The 8,319-nt window shown below is 39.7% G+C and overlaps 2 long non-coding RNA genes across 6 annotated transcripts; one reads left to right on the forward strand and one right to left on the reverse strand.

Moving 5' to 3' along the window:
* Window positions 1-251: 251 nt before the first annotated feature.
* On the forward strand, window positions 252-4,686 carry LOC136260198 (uncharacterized). Its single transcript, XR_010703452.1, has 2 exons — window positions 252-3,360; window positions 3,407-4,686. It is a non-coding gene; the product is annotated as an uncharacterized lncRNA (long non-coding RNA).
* Window positions 4,588-8,319, reverse strand: LOC136260196 (uncharacterized). 5 transcript variants are annotated; one of them, XR_010703451.1, is made up of 10 exons: window positions 7,934-8,319; window positions 7,425-7,597; window positions 7,090-7,362; window positions 6,875-6,982; window positions 6,132-6,213; window positions 5,939-6,021; window positions 5,816-5,882; window positions 5,634-5,756; window positions 4,885-5,050; window positions 4,588-4,783 (listed from the first exon to the last, which is right to left on the reverse strand). It is a non-coding gene; the product is annotated as an uncharacterized lncRNA (long non-coding RNA). The 5 variants fall into 5 exon arrangements; XR_010703450.1 differs by having other exon boundaries at window positions 4,588-4,836; XR_010703448.1 differs by having other exon boundaries at window positions 4,837-5,050; window positions 8,135-8,318.

The raw sequence follows: 8,319 nt of genomic DNA on the forward strand, positions 1-8,319 counted from the left end.
AATAGACTACATCTAACCATGCCTTCTATGCAGATTGACGATACCTCGATCAAATAAGGAGGCTAGCTTTTGTGTGAATGACTGCAACATAGATGACATCACTCATTCTACTGTAAGATGTAGAATATTGTTTGTCTAATGCTAATGAGTGCTTTGGTATTACAGGAGCTATTTTAAATTTTAATGTGCATGTAGGAGGTCTGGAAAGGATGACGAGGTGAGAAAAAACTACAATTTAAACAATGGTATGTAAAGAATGCTTTGATATTTGCAAGGTATGCAGGGTTTTTATTCTGGTAAGACACCTGTGTACCCAGTAAGACACCTAGCCACAAACTTTGAAAAACAATTTGCATACTTTGTGGATTCATAACTACATTCCAGCTACACAGGCCATTGTCTAAACAACTAAGACATGCATTGCTAGGATTCTTCAGTGGATAAACACCCCTCAGGAATGCTGTAATAATCACCTCGGCTCTGCCTAGGTGATTATTACATCATTCCTTCGGGGTTGTTTATCCACTGAAGAACCCTAGCACTGCATGTCTTACCTATACATGTATTATGTAGTATAATGTAGTAAGTGCTAATATTCAGGGCAAGCCAGTGTCCTAAGTTTCAGAAACCCAGGGGCATCAGCCCTTGAGTTTTTAGCTGCCAGTGTGCTTGGCAAGAGATAATCATTTGATCTTGCAATTGTTGTGCCCCTTTCATGTATTATATGCTGAGCTGTTAACAGAAGCCTGTCCACAAGTTTTTAAAATGTACTGTGTAAGCTAGTGCTGAAAACAGTGGGAATGTATTGTTGTTAAATTGGATTCAAGGCTCGATTCAAGGTGTGTCACATTTGACATCAATCTATAAACCTATATGCATTGGACACGTGACACCATTTTAAGTAAAGTACCAATACAGTGGAGCCTCTCTATTATGGACATTTTGGGACCTGACTAATTTTGCTGTGATATACAGGTTTTCTGAGGTAAAAAAGTATTGACTTTCCCTCTTGACAGCAAACTTTTGGGAAGTTTTTTTCCTATTCCTTAATAGAGAGTTTGTTAAGAGAGGTTCCACTGTACTCACAATAATGTAAACGGAGGTAAGTGGAGGTAACTCCATGCGTTCACGCTCATAACTTATCGTTAACAGAACCAATTATAACCAAGCTTGGGTAAAAGCAACATACATCTATACATACCGAATTGTAAATGATTCGACAAAGCCATTAAGGAGATATGGCACAAAGTATCTGCTTGTGTTGAAAAATGCGTATGGAGTAACTTTGTGAATCACTGACAGTAACCCAGCAAACACCACCAATCTTGCTGTAATGTAAGGAAACAGTCTTTGTTATAAAACCTGCTAGAAAACATCAGTCCTTAACTCAGCTGCCTTGTAGTGCTGGAGGTAGCGCTCTTGAAGGAAAATTTTGTGCAAGCATAGTCACGGTACACCACTTTTATCAAACTGAACTGTGTGAAAACTGGAATAGCTAGAAACTTCTGCTTTGGTACAGGTAATCACAATGTCCTGGTGTATCTTCTACAAGAAAGCTGGATGATTTCGTTGAGAGTTACTGTCTATCAAATTTGAAATTCATGACAAAATGGCACTATTCAACTTTGATAAAACCAGGCTGTCGCAAAAACCATAGTAGCTAGAAACTTCTACTTTGGTACAGGTATTTACTGTACCTGGTGTATCTCTAGTTCACAAATACTATAAGCATATTTAATTTCGTGGGTAAAATTTTCGTGGTTTGCCAAAACCATAAGTTTGAAATTTGTGGGTATAATTTTTGTGATGTAATCTCGACGAGCGAGTTGATTTTCTCAAGGATCCTCGTGGGGAGCAAATTCGTAGATGTAGCTCAGTCTAGTAACGATTGATACTCATTACCGATGGTGCCACGAGGAGGGTGTGTGTACAAAGAATCTTGCCTGCTGGAATCAGGCAACCGGTCTTGAACAAGGCCATCAGTATGACAGTAGCCCTGCTATCAATTTCTGCGGAGTTTCTAAATGGATTAATTTTCGTGGATCAGCTTTATGTTCATGGATCAGCTTCATACCACGAAATCCGCAAAAAAATTATGCACCACGAACATTTCTAGTAGTAGATTTTTTCATAAAGCAGTTTGGGAGTGACAGCTCATCTTCACGAAATTACCCCAGTCACCTTGAGGAAGGTGGAAGTGCTTTAGACGCTACTTGATAATATTAATTTTAATTACATAGTTTTGTTTAAAATATTACATGAACCTGAATAGTCCCACTAGCAAATGGTGGTGATCGCTGATAATCGCTAGATATTTCAGTTGCTCATCGTGTAAGGATTCAAATAATGTAGTTTGTTTTGTAAAAGTGCCTAGTTTTGTGGGTGAAAACTGATGGAGCAATATTTTGCGCGAAACAATTCTAGGGTACCCAGGTATATTATTCTAAACCCCAAACAGTAGATGAATAGACGATATGCGCACTCTATTACTCAAACGAAAAATGATCAAATAAACGTAGACGGCGCAAAACTCAACGGTGACTGAAAATCTGAAGTCCCATATAAAAGTATGGGCAACAAATGCGGCTCGAGCAATATCTTACCACTCAAACTATGGACAGGGCGTCTCATTCTTCATACTATTCATTCCGTGACAAAGAAGAGCATGAAGTGTGAAAGGCTCTGCCCATAGCTTGAGTGGTAAGTTATTGCTCGAGCCGCATTTACTTTTATATGGGACTTCAGGTTTTTAGTAACCGTTGAGTTTTGCGCCGTCTACGCTTAATTGATCAGTTTTAATAGAGTGCGCATATTGTCTATTGTACTAGCTCTAGCTTGGAATGGTGAGTGTGTTGATGTATTGTTACCATGGTGGTGTGTGTAAACACATGTAGCATGGTGAATGAATACATCAGAAACTTTCCTGGGAAAAGGCCAAGTGCTATATTCCATGAACTAGCTAACTTAGCAAATCTATTAACAATGGTGTCGCTAATGGCAACACGATACAAGATGTGCCCCTGCATGTGTGATTTTTACTGTATATAGCCCTCGTTGACAAGTGACAAATTTATGTACCACACGAGGGGATAGCTGAAGTGACCACTAGGTAAGTTGACAAAACTCATGATCAAATCAAGACTGACAGCATGGCTGTGTTGCTTTGGCAAAGGAATGTTTGTATACCTGACATGCAGACATTTATTCCAAGCACTCTTGAATGTGGTTGTTACCATAGATAGTATACCCTATGTGTTACTTTACTAGTATTGCTGGGGTGTTACAATGGTTGTGTTTTCATGTATTAGAAACCCAAGTGGAGAGTCAACAACAAGTCTGTCAGCTTACAGAACTTATAAAGTATGCAAAAGTATTATACGTATGGATGTTATTTCATATATTGTAGGCATTGTTTGTCTATTTGGGAAGTGTATTTGTGAAATTTAATGTGGAAACAACTGAACCTTACTTACGTCCGATAATACATTGGACTACCTTAATAGCAGAAAACACCAAACTAGAGCAATACGCAAAGGATTCATGTGGCAGGATAAAGTTGGATTTTCACGAGTTACAAATCAAAAAGGGGAAATTTGTACAAGAAGTGTTTAAATGTGGTAAGACTAGTGAAGATGATCCTGACTATCTATATATTTTTTTCCTTTGACGATTACTTGACTTACTCTTCAGTAAGCATGGAAAAGGCATCTTTTTTTTTTGTAAAATACATGAGAGTAAACACTTCGTTGAAGCTTGTGAAGAAAGAAGTTGTCATGAACATTATTTGCCGTATTTTTACGGTAATGAATTCTGTGAAGTTTTGCTGAAGAGTAATTACCCGAATGTTATGTCGCCTATATCCAATTGTCTTTTAAAAGCAAATATGGCAGGGAATTACAGCGAAGATGATTGGACAGAGAGGCTATTTCATTGCCTAAATTTTAAGGGAGAGGTTAAGGCTGAACTTACATGTTGTTACAGATGCACTGACGTAGCACAATCTTGGAACAGTAGGTTGCCGCGTAAAGAAGCTTCCAAGTACCTACTATTTCGTGGCTCACCAGATATGATCATTAAAAAAACAAACATTGACGGCATCCTTGGTACGGATAGTAAGAGTGATGGTAATGATGTTAATCAGAGTAATGATGCTGATAAACGTGATAATGGTGATCAGAATGACGATGGTGATGATCTACCAAGCAGTCAAGAAAGTGGCAAACTTCAAATGGGCCATCAGATGACCTGCTCATCATCTTACTATCCTAACTCTATTCTCACCAATAAAGTAGGTGAACTTGTTGCTGCTGTACATACTAGTATAGCTTGCCGAGCTCCTAAACTGTATTTGGCAAGAAAGCCGGTCACTGTGCTGAAAGGCCATGGCCTACATATTCATAGGGCATTGGGCATTTACCATATAGTGGTCACTGTAAGTGATAAGGACAAAATGAACATGCAGGCAACACAGTTGGTTGACGGTTTTTCAACTCCCGGTATCTTATGCAGTGCAATCACTTATTTCATAGGACAATTGGATGGTAATAGTTAACATGTTATGTAATTGCTTGCTTATACTCAAGTGTATCAAATTTAAACAACTTATCTCCAGTAATATATAGAATATAAATGTATGTATACAAAATTATACTTTTGTTTTGTTTTAAAAATGTGTTCTTCACCAAACTATTACAGTGGAACCTCAGTTATCCGAATCCATTGGGACTAGTGGTGGTTTTTCGTGGGTCTGAAAATTCCATGGGATTTGTAGTGAAGGGGTAGACTGTGTATAGTATTAACAAGGGTAGGTAACAAAGCTTACGAAGACTACAGTACCTGTAGTTGAGCAGAGTCACATTTCATGTTACATGTAATCTCTTGCACCTTTGGCATTGCCCTCTTTTGTTCCTCCAGTGCTTTGGCCTTCTCCTTCTCAATCTTGGAGCAGTTGTTCTTCAGTATACATGTTACAAGTTGCCTGTAGCTGGTCTCTCTCTATCTCTCTGCTCCACCATAGTCTTGTTTTCTGAGATAAGTTCGTCATAAATGCCTGTAGGAATTATCAAGTAGGAATAAATATACATTATCAACGAGTATATTTACATCTAGTCTTTGAAATACAAACACATTAGACAAATGTCCTGATTTTGTGAGTGAGAAGTAGATATATCAATGTATCGCAACACATGAGTCGATACATCAGGCCATACCAAATTAATTATATCATGGACTTTTTGCACTCTAGAAGTGATCCAGCAGATCAAAAAATGAAGGAAAAAAATCATTTTTAGCTGCAGTTGGATGCTTATTTTAGTACATACGTATGACTGCTCTCATACTTAGCATTCGGCTAGAAGTCATTCTTCTACAGCTGTATGCATTAGAGTGTCTAGATCTTCATAGTTGTATAGGTACTAAAGTATCTGAAGTAAAGAGAACTTAATTCTGACGCTTAACCTATTAGTTCTTCCACAATAGTCTATACCATAATAGCACTTTTAGAGATCACTGGATTTCTTTCTTTGCCAAAATAGTGACCAGGCGGGGTCCATGAAACATAAATTAATTTGACATGGCCTCATATATCACAATATATTGGTATCCTATGCTAATCACTACACACACGCAATCACCTTATTGGTAACAGACATTTCTTCACGTTGATTCTGTGCTTGTGGTTTTGACACTTCAGCTTACAGTGTCCTCAGCTCTTCAGCATCACTAGATAGCCTATCCACAACTTCTTTATAGACCTCCTAGAAATGTAATAACAAAACTCATTATATTACTTATGGCAACACAACTGTCTAGTTACCTTTTCTCCTGTTTACATTGAGCTTGTGTCGGTCGTATTTCTTTTTTGTCTCATCCACTTGTGCTATCTTTTAAGACAATTACCAAATACATCACATACTGATGAGTTTACTTGTCAACTCACCAAATCATCGATTGTGGCATTCAATTCATTGACTTGTGACCAGTAGTTGGTCTTGATCTTCTCAATCTACTGACTACAGTTATCTTGAGATGACAAAGAGTCAGTAAAACATACACATAGTAGGAATGTTCATATTAGTATAGCAACTGACAATAGATACACATGCAGACCACAAAGTAGCATCATAACAAACCTTTTCAGCTGACAGCTCTCCTCTAAATTTTGTGCATTCCATCATGAGCACTGAATTGGAGTTACGAGCTTCACTTAGTTCTCTGCAAAGTATTACATTGGGAAGGTTACTAGCTCATTTCAAACCCTGTGTGTATGCATGTTCACATACACACACACGTGTTCGCATGTTCACACACACAACAACGCACAAAGCAAAAGCAAAGCCTATTGGCTGCCACAAAGCGGTCACGCCTACCCAGTGAACCAGCACTGGGGTACCTGTGCGCTACTCAGGTACTAGGAGTCAGCTCCAGCAAATCCCCCTGGGGTAGGACTAGTAGCCTGCAGGGAGCTGTACCATGCCTCACAGATGAAGGTGTGGGCACCCAAAGTCCCACCACAGCCTTCACCCATTATGCAAGACATGGACAGTTTGGCGTTTGCTTCCCCAGTTTATACCAGCCAGTTAACACTAGGCCACCAGGTCCCCATTTATACAGCTGGGTAGACTGGAGCAATGTGAGTAAAGTTCCTTGCTCAAGGAAACAACAACAACACCAAAGTGGCCACACTGGGAATCAAACCTGGGACCTCTTGATTACCAGGCCAATGCCCTAACCACTTGGCTTTGCTGCCTCACAACAACAACAACAACAACAACAACACACACACACACACACACACACACACACACACACACACACACACACACACACACACACACACACACTTGCTTGGTGTACCAGCACACATTACACTTACTATAAGTACTCTCATTCCTCCCAGATACAAGTTCCTGGACATAACGTAGCATCACTTCTCTAGTACGCTCATCAGCTTAGGCTGTTCCCATGACAACAACATCATAATCTGAAACAAATATGGAATGCTTATATAATTACAGACTGGTCCCCTTGGTCTAGCTAGCCTACATTGCGATAACATACTATATATTTCAACAACAATACAGAACTTACTGGTGACTGTGCATGGTGGTCCCTCCATCACTGATAAACTGGTCTAGTTGGACTAGCTGGCCTAAAACATAATAATACAGTCACTGTGATGGTCCCTCCACCACTGGTACACTGGTTGAACGGTCTTCTGGGACTAGCTGGCCTAGAACTTGGCATTCACTGTGACAGTCCCTCCATCGCTAGTACAATTACAGACTGGTTTACTCGGACTATCTGGCCAGCAGAGTTTCTGTTAACTATCACTCAAAGGCAAAGCAGTCTGGTCATACAAGACTATTGGAATATGATGAAGAAAATGGGTTTTCATAATGGAACAATACAAACAATTCACTCACCTGAAGGAGGGTTATTAAAATCTGGGAAATAGATGGAACCAATCAGAGCAGGGACCATCACAACGACCGCCTCATATTCTGGTGGTTGTCCAGTTTGGGGAATGATGGAGTTGCAGACATTTCCTTGTGGCCTGTAGTTCTTCAACGATGAGGTTACAAGTGCACTGTATTTGCTACAAAAATTAAAGAAAAAAGTTGAACAGTCTTGCACAGAAACATGTTACGCACAACACGCACGCTAAGCAAAGGCCACTCCGCACCTAGTTTAAAAGTCATGGAACAGTCAACCATTCTATATACTAAGTGCAAACTTACGACATGACCCACACAAAGGTCAGTATGTTGTGCCAAGCACCAATGATAGGTGTCTTTTACATGTAACGGCTCCTACCATTACACATGTACAACATGGACCCTTAGGCTGTACTTTTGTTAGCAACTAACGTGTTTACTACTGCATAGACTTTTATTTAGTGATGGTTAGAAGATGCAGTAAATTAAGACCCTACCGGTTGTATCTCCAGTTTTCTGATACCTATCTTGGTACCAAAGTGAGATGGCTAGTGGAGAGGGATGTGTCCACAGTGTTTGGGGAGGCCAGCACCAAACTAGCCACCAGCCTTCCGTCACAGAAAGTTATGAACACCCTCGAATCCACCCATCATTGTGTCCCCACCTGAATACTAACGAATCTACATGGAGCAGCTTACTAGTCTTGACGCTAGTTGCAGGTAGTCCCGTCATTAACCCCAGCAATATATTTCTGGAGATCACAAGGTGATCATAAGCGCCGCGTTATAATAAATGTTAATTCTAACTACTGCCTACCAATGACACTTAAAATTGGTCCACTTATCGTCACACCTAAAGCGCATTAAGCTTTGTGGTGTGCGCT

Source organism: Dysidea avara, chromosome 7 (genome assembly GCF_963678975.1).
Source record: "Dysidea avara chromosome 7, odDysAvar1.4, whole genome shotgun sequence".
In the NCBI taxonomy this organism is placed as follows: Eukaryota; Metazoa; Porifera; class Demospongiae; order Dictyoceratida; family Dysideidae; genus Dysidea; species Dysidea avara.